General features: G+C 41.6%; 1 long non-coding RNA gene across 1 annotated transcript; it reads right to left on the bottom strand.

Annotated features, from left to right (window-relative positions):
- Positions 1 to 4,937: 4,937 nt before the first annotated feature.
- LOC113007971 (uncharacterized) lies at positions 4,938 to 16,565 on the bottom strand. Its single transcript, XR_003269969.1, has 3 exons — positions 16,506 to 16,565; positions 15,796 to 16,018; positions 4,938 to 5,504 (listed from the first exon to the last, which is right to left on the bottom strand). It is a non-coding gene; the product is annotated as an uncharacterized LOC113007971 (long non-coding RNA).
- Positions 16,566 to 20,821: the final 4,256 nt, after the last annotated feature.

Raw genomic sequence — 20,821 nt, 5'->3', positions numbered from 1 at the left:
CAAATGCGTTTCAGCATTCCCGTGCAACAGTTTTTAATACATGGTAGAATCGCAAATATTATCCTAGTTAAAAAAAAAAAAAACAAGTCTTCAGGATGTAAATGCACCCCCTCCGAAATGAAAAAAAAAAAAAAAATCAAATAAAAAAAACAAAAAACAAGAATAACTCGTGTATTTGTTGCTTTGTTCTGTTGCAAAAACTGGTTAATGAAAAATATGAATGGTGTAGTTACACGTTATCAAGGTCTCAGTCAGTCCTTCAGATCTCCTAGGTAACAAGTGATTCAATCAGATGGCTGCTTGTGTGAGCTTCACATGATAGGATAGCCTGTCCGAGGAGATAACAGAATAGGACCTCCGCTGCGGGCATTCCTCCAGAGCATTTGGAATTATACTTTTCAAGGGTGTCCATATTTTAACACTCTAGCTATGGCCTGTGGTGAAATACACACTAGGTAGGCTACACACTGTAATTCAGATTCATATTTTGTACCGTCTTTTGGTAATTACAGTGCTGAGTATGGCACTAGCTTACTTGTTATGCTTTTTGATTATATTACATTCTGCCCCATGACAGCTGTAATAGTCTCCAGCTTCCTGCAACCCTGAATTGGACAAGTGGAAGAAAATGGATGTCTGGCTGGCTGGATACATTGCAGTAAACTGAAGCATTGGCTGGCCCAGTCTGCATGGATAAGCAGACGTGAGACATATTAGTTTTAATTCAGAGCTCCTGTATTTCCTTTGTCTCATTTTAAATGCAGATCACTTGGAGGTTATTGTGGTACTTTCATTCATATAATTCCATCTTCATCTTTAGATAGCTTGACTTATATTCAGATTTCTCCCTGTACCACCTCAGATCAGCTCTCCCACCCATCTTACTTTATGGTTCATACAGTGTGAACTTTAAGACAGTTAAAAACAAAACAAAAACACATGTTTACTGGTTTATCTCATCTGCTGAAGCAGTTCAAAAAAAGAAGAAAAAAAGTCTAGAAATTAGTAAAATAGTTTGGTCTTCTAATGCCAAATTTCTATTCCAGATCTATTTTCTATTAATATTTATATAATAAAAAATGAAACAATAAACATTTTAAAGATTACTTGGTATAATGTATTTGAAAGATAAAATATTAATAGAACTATGTTTATAACTCATTCATGTTTTGCTAATCAATCTCTGACCAGATGAAGCCGAACATGACTAAACATTTAAGTAAAACTCAGCTCCACTGAAAAGACATGGGTTACTTAGCCTTAATGGAACTTCTGATGGTTCTTTTAACACAACAAAGCTTTCACATATGGTGTTAATAATTATGTGGGATAACCCAGTTCTGATCAAATTATCCACAACCTATGAGATGAAGTCTCTTTATATGACTGTTTGAATAATATGCACGTTTGTTAAAGCCGCCATTTTTATCTTTGGAAACACAAAAATTGCTTCTACATTTCAGCCTTTGTAAAGAGGTAAAAAAAAAGACTTCATTAAGATGCACAGAAAACAAAAGCACTACTCCATTGTGCAATCCAATTAGTCTGTAGCTTACATGGCCCACTAATCAACACTCGTAATTAGCCATTTTATTTCAAGTCTTTGCTCTATCCTAGCTATCAAAAAGCCCTTTGATGTGACTCTCGAGCACCCTGTGTTTTAGATTTAGATTGCAAATGAAATGCTGGTGACCGCAAAGGGGTGGGGAGATGTTTCGGTGTTCTTGTGTTGAATGGACTATGGTTCAAAGGGAGACCCACAGGCCCTCTGCCTCGTGGGATTATTAGATGTGCAATACAGCCTGAATGCTCACACTGGCCTCAAGTAGTGATGTCTGCGTCTCTGTCATTCTGCTTCCCTCTCATTCGCTGTCACTCACTAACACCTACAGTAAAATCCAACAAAACTGGAAAGAAAAAAAGAAAGAAAGCAAGACACAGAATAGGCAATATGAAGCAGCCCTAAAACCGCACTAAAACTTTGTTGGCATGGCAGAATATGTACATTTAATTTAAATTACAAATTTATAAGCAGCATTGTATAAAGGATTGCAGAATCAAGTAATACATCACCTAATACACTAATACATGCATCAATTAACTGATAAATCAAGACACTAATTGCAGGCCTAACACAGTGGATTATTAAAAACAATCCAATATAACATTCTTCTCAAAATGCACCTTGCAAATTTTTTAATTAGCCTAATTTTATGCTTGCCCAGTAGGAGGCAGAAAAGAACAATACAAGCTGAAGACAGCCCTTAAAAAGGTGTTTTGTATTAAATGTGCAGTTTTTTTATTGCATTGGTAAGAGTGTGCTGCAAGCTAGCTAAAGCTTTTTTTAATCTTATTCCTTATACCTGGCCTGAATTGTTATCAGTACAGCTATCCAAGGAACCACTTGTTATCAGCAAGTATCAGCAAGTATCACGATACAGTGTAAGCAAGCATTGTCCAGTTTCCCAAAATTTGCTGCTGGAGAATCATGTTTTCCTCTGTAGCCTGGCAGATACTCTTTCTTTCGTTCTCCTTTTCTTAACTGTTCACTCACTGCATGCCTGGAAGCTGCTCAGCTTCAAATGACAGACAAAACAGTGAAACAGTCAGGTATTTTTCTCTCTCAGAAATTGCCTAAAGAAAGAGTTAAAATTCCAAAAACTGTCCAGAAACACAGGAAGTGCAGAATAATGCTTTATATATGAAAGTGTGGGTAATTGTTCAGGCAGTCTGAATATTTTCATTTTATTGTTTTGGTAGCATAAGACCTACAAAACAGGGAATATTTGCACAGCCTTAGCATATTTTCTTATGAAGCTTTTATAGCTTTTTATAACTCATGTGCTTACAGACTATATGCAAATATGTATAGGCTATATATACAAGAATACACTGAATTTGCTTTTCCCTGTAAATTATTTATTGAACGTTGTGATGCAATGAAAATGTGTCTGTTGTTGTATTTTAACCCAGCAGGGAATAAATGCTCTCTTCAGAGCTCAGTATGACAGTGCTACATTTTCATTTTTAATATCATAGTTTAGATTTTCTTTGATTAATTCTTACTTCATTTTCAACATATTTAATTTTAGTTTATAAAAAAAAACCTAACTAGTAGCACGATTGTAGAATACTCAGATAAATTATAAGTAGCTCAAAGTGGTAATGCAGGACCAAGTAAAAGGACACTCCATGTCCACAAAAAGGAACGATATTTAAAAAAACACAAGGTTTTACATATTTCTTTTCTGCTGGCAGCCATTTGCTTTTACTTCTGGTTAGAAAAGTTTAAAAGTCTAACTCATATCTTATTCTAGTAAAACTGAAAGCTTTGCTTGCCTTTCCCCTCAGACCCCACACACGTGTGTCAAGCAGACAAGATGAGCTTATGGTGCAGCAGAGGTAAGTCGAAGGAGTCTTGCGAGAGTCTTGCGCTCTGGAATTTTCTTGTCTGCATTTATTATTAATCCGTGCACATAAAAAATGTATACAGTGTAAACTCAGTTTTGATATTTGATATTAAAGACGTTACAAAGAAAACTGGTGTCAGAGCGCCTTTCTTGCTTTTTCAGATTCAAATAATTTCATTTTAGCGTCTTAATCATAGTAATCTTGACTTAATTCTATCTAGTTTGTGAGAGCAACAACTAACAATTCATACTTGTAACTTATAAAGTCACAATTGATCAGTAAGTTCTCACCTCAGAGGAAACCCTGAGGAAAATTATGGCTAAACATCATTACACCTAATAACTGTACTAAATAAGGATCCACAAAAAGATGTTATCTCATTAGAAAGGCTCAGAAATAATTATAGCCTCTTATTAACAGCCTAAAGGATGAATACAGGTGTGGCTGAATGTAGGAGCTTAATTAAAATACTCTTTAGGAATGGAAGCTGTATTTGACTTGTTTAATTGTCTGAAACTAAGAAACTTATATAAACTTATATAATGTAAAGTGTCTTGTGAGTATGCATGGAGAATGTGGTTATGGTGTTTGTCCAGCACATAAACTAAACCACATGAAGACAAATGCATATAGGATAAAAAGGACGGTTGCAGTGAGGAAACTGAAAAGAAAAATGTCTGTAAACAAATAGATGACAAACATATTGAGATCGACCATCACAGCACTGCTCTCTAAAGGGACCTTTTCATTTTATTGCACAATATCAGTTGTCTCTGAAGCCCAAACAGTTTAGAAGTAATTACTAGTGTTTTCCCCAGAAGGTGATTACTTTGCCACACTTGGCAGCCATTGTCACCAGCCACGCACCACACTCATCAACCCTACAAAGGGGAGAAGTGCTCGATTGATGATGAGCCCTCTGTGGCTAGGGGAGAATTTAAAAGTACTTGTATGAGGCTCTTTCAAGAGATTAACTTGCAATAAGGGCTACCTGCCATGGACACATTCCCTGTATTCATGGTGCCTGCACAAAGACTTTTTAAGAGGGGCACAGCTGCATGAAAGCAATTGGTGAATGGGGATAATAGTCACAAAAGACAACAAACCTCAAGTGTAAAGAAATAAAGTGTTTTTTAAGATTGGAGGCTTCTATTCAATGCGCCACCATTCCTTCTTTTGACCACTGAGGATCCGGCCACTCCATTACCCAAAGCCTCAATCTAATTATTTTAGGACAAGACATGTTATGGTGGAAAGTGGCAAAGAGAGAGCACTCCGGACCAAAGTGCACTTTAATTCAATCACTCTATTTGACAGATTCCTCCTTCAAATGGACGTCACACACCAGTTGACTGGCACAATTGGGAGGCTCCTGGCAATGTCCTGGGCCCTTTTTGGCTCTGGCCAATAACATAGAAATCGAACGCACTTGTGGACTAGTAAATGTAAAAGTAGATAGGTGTATATATCCTATTTACAAAAAGCAAACAAAACGACAACAACAAAAAACCCAAACCAAACAACTGTTCAGTGGTATGTAATTATTTATTTCTGTAAATTGTAGAAATCTTCAAAGGCAGATTAGACCGCAGCCACGGGGGCCCAGATCTGATTCCATTCATTAAGTGAGAGAGTGGAAGAGAGAGACTGCATGTGTCCTTGCTTACTTAAATGTGAAAATTGCTCATGCCATTATTTCAGATAAGAAAGTGGGAACTGAATAGATTTGCTTTAATATAACAGACATGGGATACCACATACAGAGAGACGTAGGGGGGGCCGGACTTCTTTGCTTTTGCTCACACAGTGGAAAGGCCCTGACAGGTGTGCTTTTGTATGCGCATGTCTATGTGAGGGTGAGGCAGATTGTGTGCGTGTGTGTTTGTGTGTGCGCACACGCACATGTGTCTGCACGTGCTTTGCCGATGTGAATAAACAGACATGAGGTGTGTGTGTGTGTGTGTGTGTGTTAAGCCTTTCCACGTTGCGCTGCCACTCCCTGTTGAAGAGAGGGGCCTTCTCACTTCATCTTGGTCTGGTCTTACAGCAGGCCAGAATTCAGTGCTGACCTCCAAGGCTCAGAATAACTGCTCCTGCAGTGGAGAAAAAGAAGTAAAGTGTGAACATGTGTGCTGGGAAAACCCGCTGTAGCTGATGGAGAAAATAATATTATTAAAGGAAGCACATTGGCTAATTAGAACTATTACTTTGGCGATCGTTTGTCCGGATTTGTTCCAAACTGCAAGGAAAGTCATCAAACCTGGCTTGGTCCTCGGCTGTTTGGTAAGAAAAATTTTCCTTTTTACTTTCATGTTTGGGATCGCTTAGGATTTTATGTCATTGTTTTTTTTTGACTGAGCAAACTGTAATAGAATTATAAGATAGATGTTTTTAAAATGTTGCGATGCCAAGCTTGCCTGCCACTCTGACCCTCGCCCATGTGCCAGCTCTTGCCTCCTTAAAACTTAGGTGTGAAAAATGGTCAGCTCCTCAACTTTGAGGTCAGTGACATGGCCAGTGAGGTGAATGACACTTAAAGGTCAGAGGTCATCTCAGCTAATTTAGCGATCAAGGATCAGCGATCAGAGAGCATTCCCAAAGTCAAATCTGGATAACACTTTTGTTGTAGGTAATTGTTGGGAATGTTGGGCAAAAGGAATATTTTTTTTTGTAACATATTTTGATAATAAATTAAATTAAAGAAAAAAAAGTTTCTGCCTAAATCTAGTTCTTACTGCTGTTGGAAATTGGCAAAGTTTTATATTTGACCACTAGATGTCAGGATTTGACTAGTTACAGTGCACTTACCCCCCCCCCCCCCCAACTCCCCTCCACCGGCACCTGAGGGGGAAACTTGTGAGTAGCCTACACATGGTGTGACAGCTTCCCCAGGAAGCTCGGGTGACATTTGCCTCACTTAATGACACAAGCTAATTAATCATTAGCTGTCCCAGAGGTATTGCTGTTAGAGAGGCTTTGTCGTGCCTCTCCCCAGTAGGGGGTCCCAGCCTCAACATGTTATGTATGCATAACTGCCTCATCCCACGCTACAACATCTTAATTCTCACCCGTTTAGCTAGTTTGACTGAACTACACTCGTTCTTTTTCAGCCCTTCATCTCAGCTATAGTATAATCTGCTGAGAGCTAGAACACCTTCATTTCCCTGAGTCGGTTTAATGTAAGATTGGGTTATGGGGCCTCTTTCCCTATGTAGGTTAGGGATTGGCTCGTGTTCTAATTGTCAGCAGTAGTGAAGAGGAGATATTTTACTGATGGTTGATTGAGCAGACAAGGGGATGGGGGGGGGGGGGGGGGGGGAGTCTAGATTTGCTGCATCAGTGGTTTTAACCACATCTCTTGATCAAGACCCAATGAACACTTTCACGTGTTCACAAATGAATCCAAGATTAGTGCAAGTACTATTGCCCTCGTTTAAATGATTGTCCTTCGTTGTCCTTGTTTTTTCTAAGCAGGTGATGGTAAAATATTTGCTTTATTCTATGTTGCTGTCTGTCTGTAGTTAAAAATTAAATAGGGACGCTCACTCTATACCTCAGTGCAAACTTAAACGTATATATACCACTCTCACAGAGCCATGTGGGTCATGAGTAATTATATCTCACGGGGTGAAACCTTGTCTATATAGTCTGTGAGCCCAACAAGAATTTGAGAAAGGCTTTTGTGAAATATGGAGAAAATAAAATCTGCTCCCTGTACCTGTTAGTGCCCCCTGCATCATTACCACCCCCCCTACTGGGTCTCAGGTTTGTTTTGAGTAGGCCAAGCCTGTTCCGTCACGTAATGGGGGCTGCAGGTGATGCACTCAGGCCCCCCCTTCACCCACCAGAGAGGTAGTGCATATGTGCACAAGGCCATTGGGGGCACGCGCTGATGAGGGCCTGGGCTGCAGGAGGGCTTTGAAAAATGCTAGAGGTTTTGGGATGAGACTCAAGGTACCCTTGGGTTACCATGATCTTTGACATCTCCTTGCTGACCCTTGTGCTTTGTTCTATGACCTGAGAATGGTGCCTACATGTGAAGAGTTACAGGTTAGCTTCTAGCTAATCCAAAAGTTTGGACACGTATTTTAGTGATGAGTCACAAAAAGAGTGCTGCAAATTTTAGCATTTGCATGCAGCATTTGCCTTTGCTTGCCTGCAACTGTTTATTTACTATACAGATTGTTGACACTTTTTAAAACTTGAAGACGATGCCCTGTATTTAATTTATGCTGGCTTTGAAAAATGTTTGTTCTTTTAGTCCAGCACTTTAACATTTTTTTTAAATACTAATGTCAGTTTATTGATATGCAAAGAAGTATTGCATCGGGTTTTAATGCCCTTGCTCTTCTAGGAGGCATTTAATATTACTTGGTTATTCATAAGATACCTTATTTCCACACTAATCATGGGCAAGATTTCTTTCTGTCGTGAACAGCCATTGTAATTGGGCTGGTATAGAACCTGCACTGGCCCTTTTTACGGTAAGATATAAAGTAAACTTGAGCTCTGATCCATAACGTGACGAAAGAAGGCTGTCAAAGACACCGATTCCTGAGCTAACTCATTTTATTAGTTAGGTTAGGTACATTTACATGCTATTATTGTCGTCACACCATGTCACCTTGATGAGACACTACTTGATTTAATTGTAGCTGTTAAATTTAAAATTTGTTTGTGCATGACATCTAAGCCTTGACCTTGTGGATACACACACCATAGTTTCTACATTCCTAGCAGGAGGCCTTTAGACTTCCCACATGAAGAGATAACAAAAAGTTACTGTTCTCTGGCTATAGAAGTATTTGTGAAACCTTTAAGATGCAAAGATGGATCTGCTTCATGTTTGCCTTCGTCTCTGTCTTGGAAAACACCGGGGCGTGTCCCTCCTGTGGGAATGGCATCTCAAGTCTAAAGTGACTGCACCACCCTTTCCTCCACACCCATCACTGTTCACTGTCAGCATCACACATGCACATACCCACCTGCACTGTCGTGCGTGAGCGCACGCGCGCACACGCACACACATAAGGAGCAGCCTGTGCAAATGTACCTGACAGTGGCAGCATTTTTGCCCGGGAACATATTTAACAATGCACACTCGACACCAGTCCCATCTCAGCAGGAGGCCACAGGAAACAGATGAGGACTAGTCAGGTTGATCTGGAAAACTACAGTCTACCTATATTTGCCACGCACTGTGCTCACACTGGCAACCTCTGGGCTTATTAACAATGAATCAACATAATTTTCTGTAGAAAGGAGTCAGGCAGACTTGAAAGAGCCTATACTACGAAGATGAGGGCAGAGTGAAAAAGGGGAGGGAACTCGCTTGTCACTCAGTGTAGTTTTCACCCCTCCCTATTTATAATGGGCTCAGCCCATCTTCCTGCATCTGTAAAGCTTGATGTGCACTGTTACTGTTTTCAAGACAGCAAATTCATCCTGAAACCTATAAAATAACTGTTAATTATTTATTGTGCACCAAAGTGAAACAAACTTTTCTGTTCGTGCAGCTGAAGCTTCTTAGCCACAGCTCTTTCATAAGTATCAGGGGTGGGGCTAAGAATTGCATGTGATTCTTTATCTCCAGGAACCCCGCAATTACATCTGGCACAACTCTGCATGAAGTAACGCTTTATAAGCCTTTGTGCATCGCGGCTTTGAAGCGCTCCGGCCTTCTATAAGTTTGCTTTTTGTGCCCCCTCTGTTGTACACCCCACCCCACAATCTCCCCATCCCCCAGCTTGGGACAGAAGACAGAATGTGATGTGTCGTCTCCCTCTCCACACAAAGCAACAGTGCATTGGACACACCTTGGACAGCACAAAGGATGAAAAGCACGACGAGGCTTGGACACGCAAGACTACGCTGCCAAGCCCGATAAAGACGCTTCAAAAGTCGAGCAGCAAAGAGTGGCCTTCTTCTCTTCTGCTCTCTTCTTTTTTTCTTTCCAAGGCCTTGCAACGAGAGAAAAAAAATAAGCAACCGAAAGCGAGGCTGTCTGAGTAAAAATATATTTTGTCGGTGTTTTTACCTCCTTCTTACATGAGACCGAGGAATGTGATTTTGGGTAATGTTGTGTCTGCAGCAAAGTAGACAGCCCAAATTTGCATGTAAACTCCCAGATTAACATTTGTATGTCTGCTTTTGGTATGAGCATGGGATTAACCAAAAACATTCTGGCTTTGAAGCAGGCGGCCCATAAATAAACTGCGGCCCTATCTCCAATCCCCTTGTCTCATCAGCCATCCGCTCATAGCCTGGTGAAAATGAGGCCTGCCATTCAGACTCAAAATGGACTGATTACATTTGACCACTTTGCATTTTTTGCACAAAGTTTGGTCACATGTAAATATTTTCTTGTGCCCACCCATTAATTTACATTATGGACTGAATTATATTTTTGTACATGGAAAGTCATTTCTGTGTTCGATTTAAGACGAAACAATGGACAGTGCAGCTTTATATTTTTATTCTATATGTTTTTGTCCCGTTGTTAGTACACAAAATTTTCGAGACATCACAAAACACGACTTTTCACCGGTAGCTCCCTCCTCCTTCGTCTTGCTTCAATCTCTCTCTCTCTCTCTCTCCTTCATTGCCTCATTGAAACAGATGGCGTTTTATGCTGGGCACAATCAAGACTATTCAGCGTCAGGCTGGGCAGCCCTCCCCACCTGCGTTCAGCCCAATCACAACCTAATGAACACACTGGGAGCAGTCTGTTCCAAATTACTCCCAGTTGGAGCCAAGGCCACAGGTAACCCCCCCAACAATCACACTTTCCCCCTTCCTCTCCACCTCACCTCCTTTGCAACAGTTACCTTGCCCACCCGCCCGAACTGATATTGGTTCCAGCATTTAGACCCCAACTCTTACCTTTTAATCAAATCAAGATTCATATCTGTGGGCTGTCAGCATTCCAACACAACTCAAAGGCTACGTATGTCGCAACAAGCATATAGGTTACATGTGGGGAGATGTAGATTGACAGCTAACGTGTTTATATGTTGGAGATGAATTGGTTCTATTTGATATATCTCTGAGAGCTGTTTTTCCAGATGTGTATAGTGATCTTTGCATCTACCATTAGCCTTCTCTCCCACCTGGGCATACGAGTACACGCATACACACTCTGCATATACACGTATAAAGAAGCATTCAAAGGCCTTTGTGAATGCTGTGGTGTTAACCACAATAGATCTAGATCAGCATATTTCTATCACTTCAAAGGGCCCAATTTATGCACTTTTTGGTTCAGATCACTTGGTCCGTTATTTCAATTCAAGCAGTGTTTGCAGTATTCATAGGCTATATATGCTAATGTTTTATTCATGTAATTGGGTTGAAGAAAAACAGAGAAAGTTACCATTATTTTTAAAAGGCATTGTATTTTTGTATGAAACAGCTACCTGAATTACTTGTTAATACATGTCAGGGTAAGTGTGGGGCATTGGTAGGCAGCTGACACCAAAAGTGTGCTGAAGCCAAGATCCTCTGACATTCTGATACACATTCCAACATCCCAAGGGACAAAGGAATGAAACCAGGAAGCCTGCCTCGTCATGTCCCATCAGTTGCTATAGGACCTCAGAAACCCCAGGCCAACTACCAGCTGCCATGTGGGTGTCCATCACTGAGCTTGACAGGAGTGCTGCCCTGCTGGCTGCCCTTCTTCACTGTCCCTCTGGTCAATCTACACCTCAATTGGCCCTGCACTGGTGGGTGAAGCCTGGTCCTTCTGCTGCATGTCAAAAAGAGCCAGGATCCACAGAGGAAGTGCAAATATCCTCTAATGGCCTTGATCCAGATGGATGCATCCATGACAATAGGCCCCCGTGCCTGTGGTTTGGGTTTTTTTGTCAGTGAGCAACACAGAGGCCACCACAATAACACAGCAAAATTATGCATGCAAGCCAAGTACCATTGACATGTTAAAGAGTACTGGCAGTTGCTATGATAATTAAGTTACCTCATTCCAAGGCAGAGAGCTCTTTTCTCTTAACATGTCTTTAAAGGCATTTTGGGGACATTAGGCAGGCTTTAAGACAATACATACAGAATGAGAAATAATGGATTCAGTAGCTCACCATTTCTCAGCTCATTTGCCTAACACAGGGCTATACATCTCGAAGTGAATGCTGCTTGATGGGATTGCCTTCAGAGATGTGCTTTGTAGGTTTTCCATTCTATCACTCAAGAGACTGACATATTCTATGAAGTCCATATGGACATCTTAAGGATAGGCAGAGTATGAAATATTAAGATGGCTGATCTATTTCATGACAGCGACAAACAACGAATTCTCTTTGTTGGGACCTGTAGGCTTGAAGCATTGCTCACAAGTATGATATTACCGTCTGTAATGTCACACTTGCCATGAGTGAAGACTGACCCGTTTAAGCAAGCAATAACATCAATGGCAAACCCTCTGTTCACATTGCTTTTAACAGAGATGTTTGGTTACGTCAAGGGGTGTCTGATCTCCCTCTGCCTCCATAGGGTCTCACTGAGAGTGACCACTTTGTGTACAGCTGGGGTATGTTTGGCTAGTAAAGTAAAACCAGGAAGCCTTTGAAACTTAACCAAAGCCTCTTCAGGAAAAGGTTGGAAGTTCACTCTTATTTGGAGACTGCAAAGCTTTCTCCGTGGACACACTGAGCTGGGTCAGGAACATCAGAAGCCAGGTTTCTTCCTACATCAACGCAGCTGCACACTGCAACTTAAAGTCAGTGAAAATATCTGTGCCTAGATGTTACTTGACTGACTTGGACATGTTTCCTTTATTATATTTTAGCCAACACATCAAGAACAGGTCGTCACAATTATTTTTAATGTCTAGTTCAATTAAAGCAGATGTCTCGTGTGTAGGGCTTGCATGTACTGCCACGTTCTTTCTGTTTTTGCTAAATAGTGAAAATCTGACATTGCAGACAGGCGCTGAGTGAAAAGATTTCAAAATGCGACTCTAGCACTTTCAAGGCAGGTCCTCTGTGTTAACAAGATGGTAGTTAATGGTTCTGCTTTTATGGTGGTGGTCGCATGTATAATTAAGCTGCTGTTGTATTTGTCATAAAAATCACCGGGGTGCAGGAAATGTTGCAGGAGCCATTTTTACTTTGAGCAGTGGAAAATTAAAACCGTCAAACCCCACAATGTTGTTTTGACATCATTCCAATGTTTATGGATTTTCCTGTGTGTGGTTGAGGTTTTCGTATTAAAAACACTTTAGTGCCTCACCTTGTGTTTGTTGGGGGAACAAAGGTTGCAATGTTTGCACAATGCAGATTGTCCCTTCTGGGAGGTCTTGCCTCTGGTGCTACTTGTTGAGAAACATGTGGCATGTCTGCCATTAATGAATGTCTCACTGTTACCTGCTTTGTTCCTGAATCATACAGTTCATGCAACAATATTTTTATCCATTATGATGGCATAACTATTTAATACTCCATTGTAGTGGAGGATTTGTGCCACTCACGTGCCATGCGTGTAACACCAGGCCAGCTTTTCGAAACGAGAGGAAAATCCCGTTGAAACAGGTGTTGCCAAGCCACACTGATGACCTCTTAGCCTACATGTCACCATATCCCCAGAGCAGTTTGGTGTTTGCATACACGTAGAAATGGCATGAACAGTGATCTCTAAGTATTTTTTTTTCTGTAGAAGAAGCAGTTTCTGGAAGCAAACATTTTCCCAAAACAAACACACAGAAAGGGCAAATTTTCTAAGCCGTGCTTCATTTCTTCATTTTGTCGACAAGCGAAACAGTATTAAGAATTAGTTACTTACAAGGATTACTGAAATTTAAGGTGGCAGCTCGTTGGCAGATTTTCACGCACTACAGACGCCTAGATAAGCCTTATGTTTGATTAACCTGCATGGCCCCAGTGATATCTATGGAGATGAGTTTGGGTGTCATGGCCCTGATGTCACCTCCACAGCAAAAGCTCCCTGCCATGCTTATGACTCTGTATCTATGCTAATATGGGGATCAGCAGGGTAGAAAGCTCATCTGACTCGTGCTTTTGCCTTATCTTATCATCCTCCTTGCCCTGCTCCTTTCTGCACTGCTTCGCTACGTAAAAAAAAGTTTAGCCTCTTCTTACTCATCTTTCTTCCTCGATCTCTCACGTTCACATCTTCTTGCCTTTTCCTCTCTTTTACATGTCTATTTCTCATCTTTGCTTTGGCCGTGTCAACTTCTGTAATGCTTTATTGAATTATCAACCAGTCATACCTAATGTTATGCACTGGACATGACACCAAATTTCTGAGTTACTCAGATCTATGTAGTTTATTTCAGATCAAACAGACTTTGTTAGCTCCTTGGCGAAAGCATAATTGGTATGAGTCATCGAATGAAATAGTCCAATTAAAAGAGCATCTAAAAAAGTTATCTCACGTAGGTTTGTGATCAAGAATGGGTCAGTCCAGACAACAAATCCTGTCTGACTGAACTAACACCCCCGCTTTGCCCCTCTTAGCCTCTTTGTCTCTATCACGCCCTGCCTCCCTGGCATGATTATTCCTTATCATGTATTTATTTGTTTAATCCACCCCTTCCCCCACAACACTTGGCGGCCCCATGCACGAGCTGCCTGTCTGGCAGCAAGGCCCCCACATCCCCCACCTCCTCCTACTTTTCCATATCCACTCCCCATGCCATCTCCACCCAGCCCCAGCCCAGCCACAATGGCTGGATGTTGCTTCCAGAGCCTCAGTGCTTCATTCAGGGGGAAGAGACCCCCACCTCCTCATTTCATCTTTACATCCCTCCCACTTGCATGTGGCCACCACTAGCCAGCCTCTATGCGCACTATAAATAATGGATGCATTAACATGCATGAATATCTTTTTAGAAGGGGGGTGGGAGTGCTTTAATTCATTATTAATCCCCTTCAAGACAAAATGGGCCGCAGCTCCAGTAGAACTAGGCCCCTGCTAAACCCTGCTTTTTGGGACTTCACTTGTCTATGCTGTATTCCCCTTTTTTTCCCGAATTGGTTACTAACTCCACCCACCCATGTCTACATAACCCCCTCTTTTTTAAAGCTCCTCCTTCTGTCCCCTCAATCTCTACTAAAACACATCTGGATAGTGGGTAATCTTTAATGCTTTTGTGGATTTGGGGAGGTTGGGGGGGGGGGGGGGGGGTTAAATTGCGATCCTAGGCCGATCATCTCAAAACACAGCCTGGTTAAGTGTCACTTGGTTGATATGGGAAAAGTCAGACACCACTGCTATGCCAGATGGTCTATTTTTTTTTCATTTTCAAATATTCCATAGCAGGGAAAGGGGATGTAGGTAGTTCTGGCTTTGAAGTTACCACTCGTGCCATTTGGTTCAAGAGCAGATTTAGCAATGGGAGAACGGAAGTAAAAGCAGGGGGTGTAAGGTGGAGGGGATAGAAGGGAAGCATGGGCTGATAGAAAACACTGGTACAAACCTGGTTAGAGAGCGTTACGTTACATATGTGGGTGGTTGGTGGGGAATTATGTTATTTTAAAACTTGGAACACTACATTAGGTATTTGGGACATTAGATCAAATACATGGGTTAGAGTTTATCAGCATGTGTTTCAAGGAGATAAATTGCTATACAGTGAATTAACAAAGGCATGTTGGGTTGACTGTATGTGTTAGCACGCTCGTGTGGATTTATTAACAAGATAAATAATGTGCATATTTTTTAGTGTATCGGTGTGATTCATAGTGCACACCCCTCTTCCACCACACACCCCTCTTCCACCACTAGGTCGCACTGCCTGCTTCGCTGCCTCTTTCGTGCCTGCCACAGTCCTCTGACTGATCCAACCAATCGCACACAGACAACAGAACCACATGAGCACGTCATCCTATCGCAAAATACTACACTAAACACATGCATTTATATTTGGGCACAGGCTCAGTGCATTCACACAGTCCTACACATACTGGATATGTGCCCACCTTACTCACCACATTGATAAAATGTACGTAATCCTGTTTGTTTGAATTGCCATGGTATATAAATATAACAAATCCAAACAACAAAGTCAAACACATCTTCATTATTCCAGTATTTGTTATACATCAATATGTATTTTTTCCAGAATATTGGTACAGTAGCCTATAGAAAAATGGATTAAAATTTAAAAGAACATTCAATTTTTTAGGATTTTATAAAGGAGTTGGAGTGTGCCAGGACTTTTTGTCGGGCCAAAGTTAGAAAAGAGATATGGAGTTAAGCTGTAGTTGTGACTGAGACAGTAAAACCTCATGTTTAACAAATACTTGCCTGAGGGTTCAGGTTCTGAGATAGACACTGGTGTAAACATCCAGACAGACTACTTGTTGTTGAGTAAAATAAATAATAATTTTGGTTCTGGAAAGTTTCACTCACAGGCTGTTGGATCTGCTGTCGTTTGCTTGTCTTTGCTCCCGTCTCTCAGTCTGGATGGTGGCAGCAGGGGCTGTTTTGTTGACACATACAGGACCTGGTCTCAAGAATTTTCTCAGCTGAATGTTTGGATCTCAGGTTCTCGGCACGAGGCTGGGGACAGGTTGTGAGCTTTAGGCACCACGCTGTTACTCTGAACTTCGCTCAACCCCTTGAATTCCTTTTCCTGAGCAGGATATTGAAATACAGTGAAGTATTGGCACATCGATGCCCGTCTATCACTGGGGCCTACAAGGGGATTGGGGTAAAAGGAGACCCTGTGTAGATCAGAAATGGGCTGCCAGGCCTAGGTTCAAAGGTAAAGAAAAGAGACCTGGGTGTGGAAAGAACGAAGACCAGCTTCTGCCACATCACATTGACTAATCACAGACCAGTATAGGTACTTATATTAAATTGTGCAACCTCATTATTCTTCTTCCAAGCTGTCTTAAAGGATTGCTGGATTTAAATATTAAATATAGAAATGTGTAACAAAAGTCGTAGTTTGTCAGCTACCTCCTTTTAAGACAAACTAAAAAAGGTAAAACTGTATTTAGCTGTCTGAGCTTTGCTTTTTCAATTGGATGATATTATTATTTTATCAACAGGTGTCCCACAAATTGGTGCAATACTGTAGCTTTCGCAGTCCTGTATATCCTGAAACATTTTCTTACCAGCTGCGTTGTATAGCATTTGTGAAAGAGTGATGATGCCGCCTTCATTGCATAATCGTGGCCGTAAATGCGCACAGCGTACCAGGAAATGAACCTTGCCGGCGTATCGCAGGGGGGTAGGATGATGTGGATGTGGCTGGTTATGTAAAACTATAGGGCACAGTTCGAATGAGCCAGATGGGATGATAGTTGTCATTTTAAAGAGTAACGAGCTTGTTGTCGGCTTTGGGACATGTCGCTACTGCATGACCTTGTGAACTTGTCTGCTGCGTGACCTCAAAAAATGGCTCCCCGAGCACCCCTTCACATCCCTGGGTTTATTTGCACAGGCATTTGCCCAAGCAGGAAGTGACATCAACGGGTCCAAAGTAAAAATATGTCGCAGGACGGGCTGTCTAGGATGTCCAGGACCGGTGTTTGTAAGGGAGGATGCCTCGCACCGGCTCCACAGAGAGTGATGCTCACTGAGGGATGCAGGAGAGCGCCACACAGGCGAGACAGACACCGGAGGCTGAGTGAGTCGCCTGCTGACTGAGTGCTTTATGCCGTCACTTTCATTCATGCAAGTTCAGATATGGTGCCATACTTTGCCCCTGTCTAAAGCCGGTGACGCAGCGCATAACGGGCGATAAGTCTTCACTGTGTGTTGAATTAAGGGATTTTGTCGGTGTCGCTCCTTTGAGAGGAGGGTTGAGATGTGTACCGCGATAGAAGAGGAAAAAAAAAACCTGTTATGAATTCAAGTGGAGGAGAGCAGTGAAATCCGTGCGAGGCTTTCGGTGCGCTTTTGCACATTTTGATACACTAAACTGTGCAGATTGTTAAAAAAAACATGACTGACAGCGTTAAAAGTAATAAAAACAAACGGCACATATTAAGTTTAACAAGTTGGACGCGTAGCACATAGCTTTTCAAGCGGCTTCTCAACACATAAATGGCGTCTATTTTTATCCGTCCTGCGTGTGTGTATGTCGTCCTCACCAGGGAGGCTCTGACAGACCCTGTCGTGCGTCCAGACAGCAAGTACTGCAGTCACGTGGTGTCTGCTATTATCCAGCCTCGCGTCAGGTACAGCCTACCTACTGTTGTTTCGAAACCGTTTCCGGGATTATATCCCTCCAGTTGAAGATGGGGAAGATATGCTTGGAAGTTGAGAAAAGTAAATTGTAGGGGAAAATTAAAATAACTCATTATTTGTATATTCTCCCTTTCAGTTAGTAACAATTTAAAGCTTTAATATGTTAACATTTAATATTCCCAGGGAAAATCCAAATCCATTCTAACAAACAGACTAACAAATAAAAAATGAACACCAGAAAGCTCACATTACTACGCTTCATAACTTAGTTTTGATAAAATAAAGCCCATAAAGTGCACCTGTACAGATCTACAAGTGCCGATTATTTATTATGTTATGCAGACACAAATTTAAATGTAATAAATTTATTATTATTTCTTTTACTGCTCCTGCCAGGTAAAAGTTCATACTGCGAGATGTTATCTACATATTGTACATTTAAAAAAATGTACAATATGCATTATATATATAATTCATGCTTCAGCTGTATTAGTCTTATGATTAAGACACTAAATCAAAAATAGATCTTAACCACACTTGTGCATTTTAAAATAATTTATGAACTGCACAGTGGTGCTGCTATTTCATACATTGGGCACTTGTGTGCAGTAGCATCTGAGATTACTGGTGTATATAACTCACACTGCTTTTGCCTGCCTGTCTGGAATGATAGCTTCATTATTCATGGTTGCGTGTAGACAGCAGTGCTTAATCTCTGGCTTGAATGGGACAGCCTGTTACTCTGGAAATAAATGCCTTTGCGTGGTCAGCCTTATCTGGAACACGTTGAGGAATAGAGAGGCACCAAATAACAGGGAGGACTGCTGTGCTGAGCCTCAGGGTGGCAACAGCAGCTAAAAACCCTACCCTACTGTGGCATTTGGGGGCGATTTGAGGCCAGTGGTAATTAGCCAGGCTGGACCCAGGAGCACGGCCATATATTCTCAGTGGTGAAAAGGTCTGGGCAGGGGGTCTATTGGCGTTCGACAGGTGCAGCGGGAGGAAGGCGTCAGGAGTTTAGGCAATCAAAACCAGAGATGAGGCCAAATGACAGCATCATTTGGCTTCTAGGGTCACATGCTCTCACCAAGAGCCTCTTCCTTCCATGATACTGAATATTTGTAGATGTGTGTGCATTAGCGCATGCATTTTTGTAGGTGGTCAGACTGCATGTGTGTGTGCATGAGATGGTTACTGGTGTGCGACACTGGGGTGGGGAGGTCAGTGGGTCATGTTTTGAGTTGCAGTAATCATCTGTCTCACTTTATCTGGCTCACACTTTCACAAAAAAGATCACTTCTTGTCTAATCACATTTGTGTCCACTAGTATTATACAGCAGTCCCTGAGAAGGTTGGATCGTTTGGCTCTTATAATAGTGGTTTTAAAAAAACAAACAGTTTATGGCTGTTTTGTTATGTTTTGATGCCAAGAGGGTGACTAAGTTGAGGAATAATCTGGAATCCATCTCTACTGTTAGTGGGACACACAACTCATTGTACTGGCTGTTAGAGGGAGGAAAAGCAGTGGTGCTGACCATGCTATGTTTTTTCTTGCTTCCTGGCTGTTCTGCTTGAACTCAATAATCCTGGTTACAGCCATTACAAATCCTGCTGTCTTGACTTGAGACCCCAGACAGGAGACAGGCTCTGCAACTTGGTTTCATTTAGCATTCCTCTGGGCTTTACGGGCAGGTGTTTGACATTACTGGCAGGATATTTATTGGAAACTTTAAAGGCAACTTTTTTGCTTACCTCTCAATTAGGCACACACACACACACACACACACACACACACACACACACACACACACACACACACACACACACACACACACACACACAATGTGTACTGTGGGTGCAAGCAAATAGACAAGGGCACTGACATGCTTTAACACATAAGGGGATGATCCATATAGAACATTCTGAGATTGGCAGTATGGATGATTTGCAGAACGTGTTATCACTTCTTTCTCCAGCTCTGTCAAACACTTTTTGGCTTTTAAAGCACACATCAACACCATGCAATCCACCCATGACCCATGACTATCCCTATCTCTCTACATGCAGCCCCTCTCCCCTTCACCCATTATGTCAGGTCAGTCTATGGAGTGGGGTAGAAATAGAGTTGGTGGGAAGATGGCATGTGTGGCCAATAATTACCGAAGCTTAGCAAGGCCAGTGGCTGTGATGTGCAATTCTCAAATCAAGGTGCAGCCTGAAGACTCAGCCGGTGCCGCTGCTGCCCTCTGCTACTTGATTGCTGGCAACTGGTTGAGCCATGTCAAGTGGCAGTCAGGGAAATGTGAAATCCCAGATAAAGCACAGAGCCCTAAAAAGCCATGAAGCTCAAGTAATGAGGAAAGTGATGGGGTTTGGGGTTTGGGCATGCTTAGCAGGCAGGCAGGAGCCAATGCTAACGCTTTCAACCTCTCCCTCTTCTTGGTATGTCTGTATGTGAGAAAAAGAGGAGGGGTGAAGGTGTTTGTATATTTGACTTTCCTAATCCTGGATTTAGGAGGATCCACCAAACTTCAACAATGCAGAACTGGTGGGTAGGTCAGCACAGTTCTAGATATACCCAACCTAAATCCTTCCAGGTCATCCTCAGCCATAAATCATGTACCTACAGTACATTCTGCCTATGCTTTCATTTTTCCCAGGGCCAGTTTCTTTAAAAATCAAGTTAAAAATCCCCGTAAAATCCCCCTCTCAAGATCTGCAGAATCATTTCTGATATTAATGGCAACCTGATTTGGAACAATTGTACCAGTTAAACGCATTCCTAGTTTTGTGGAGGCCATTATTCCTGGTTTTTAATCACCCCTTCAGTTTTTATAACCTCTCCAAGCCTTGTGCGGGGCCGAGGGGACCATATGTGGGCACAGAACAGGGGCCTGTATGTATGAAACAGATACAAATCAAATTTCACACTGAAGTGGAAGATAAAACTGAAATTCTAATTAAACCTACTTTTTTTAATATTAAAAATGCTTTCAATAAGGCTAAAGCACAGAAAACTCAAACAATCCTGCAAATGTCAATACTGCTGCTTATAGGATCACATTAGCTAAAGCTGTAGAGTTTTAGTGTGTCTAATTATATGCTTGTAATCATTTGTTTGTCTAATTTTACACATATTTCCCTCTTTTGTCAGCATTGTAAACAAACAAGAGGAATAAATGTGGTATTTGAAAACCATTGAAACCATTCTCTAAGCAACTTCATTTTATGCACTTAA

This window comes from Astatotilapia calliptera, chromosome 2 (assembly GCF_900246225.1).
Source record: "Astatotilapia calliptera chromosome 2, fAstCal1.2, whole genome shotgun sequence".
Lineage (NCBI taxonomy): Eukaryota > Metazoa > Chordata > Actinopteri > Cichliformes > Cichlidae > Astatotilapia > Astatotilapia calliptera.
Note: the sequence above shows the minus strand (reverse complement) of the source record. Positions and strands in the feature narration are given on the sequence as shown.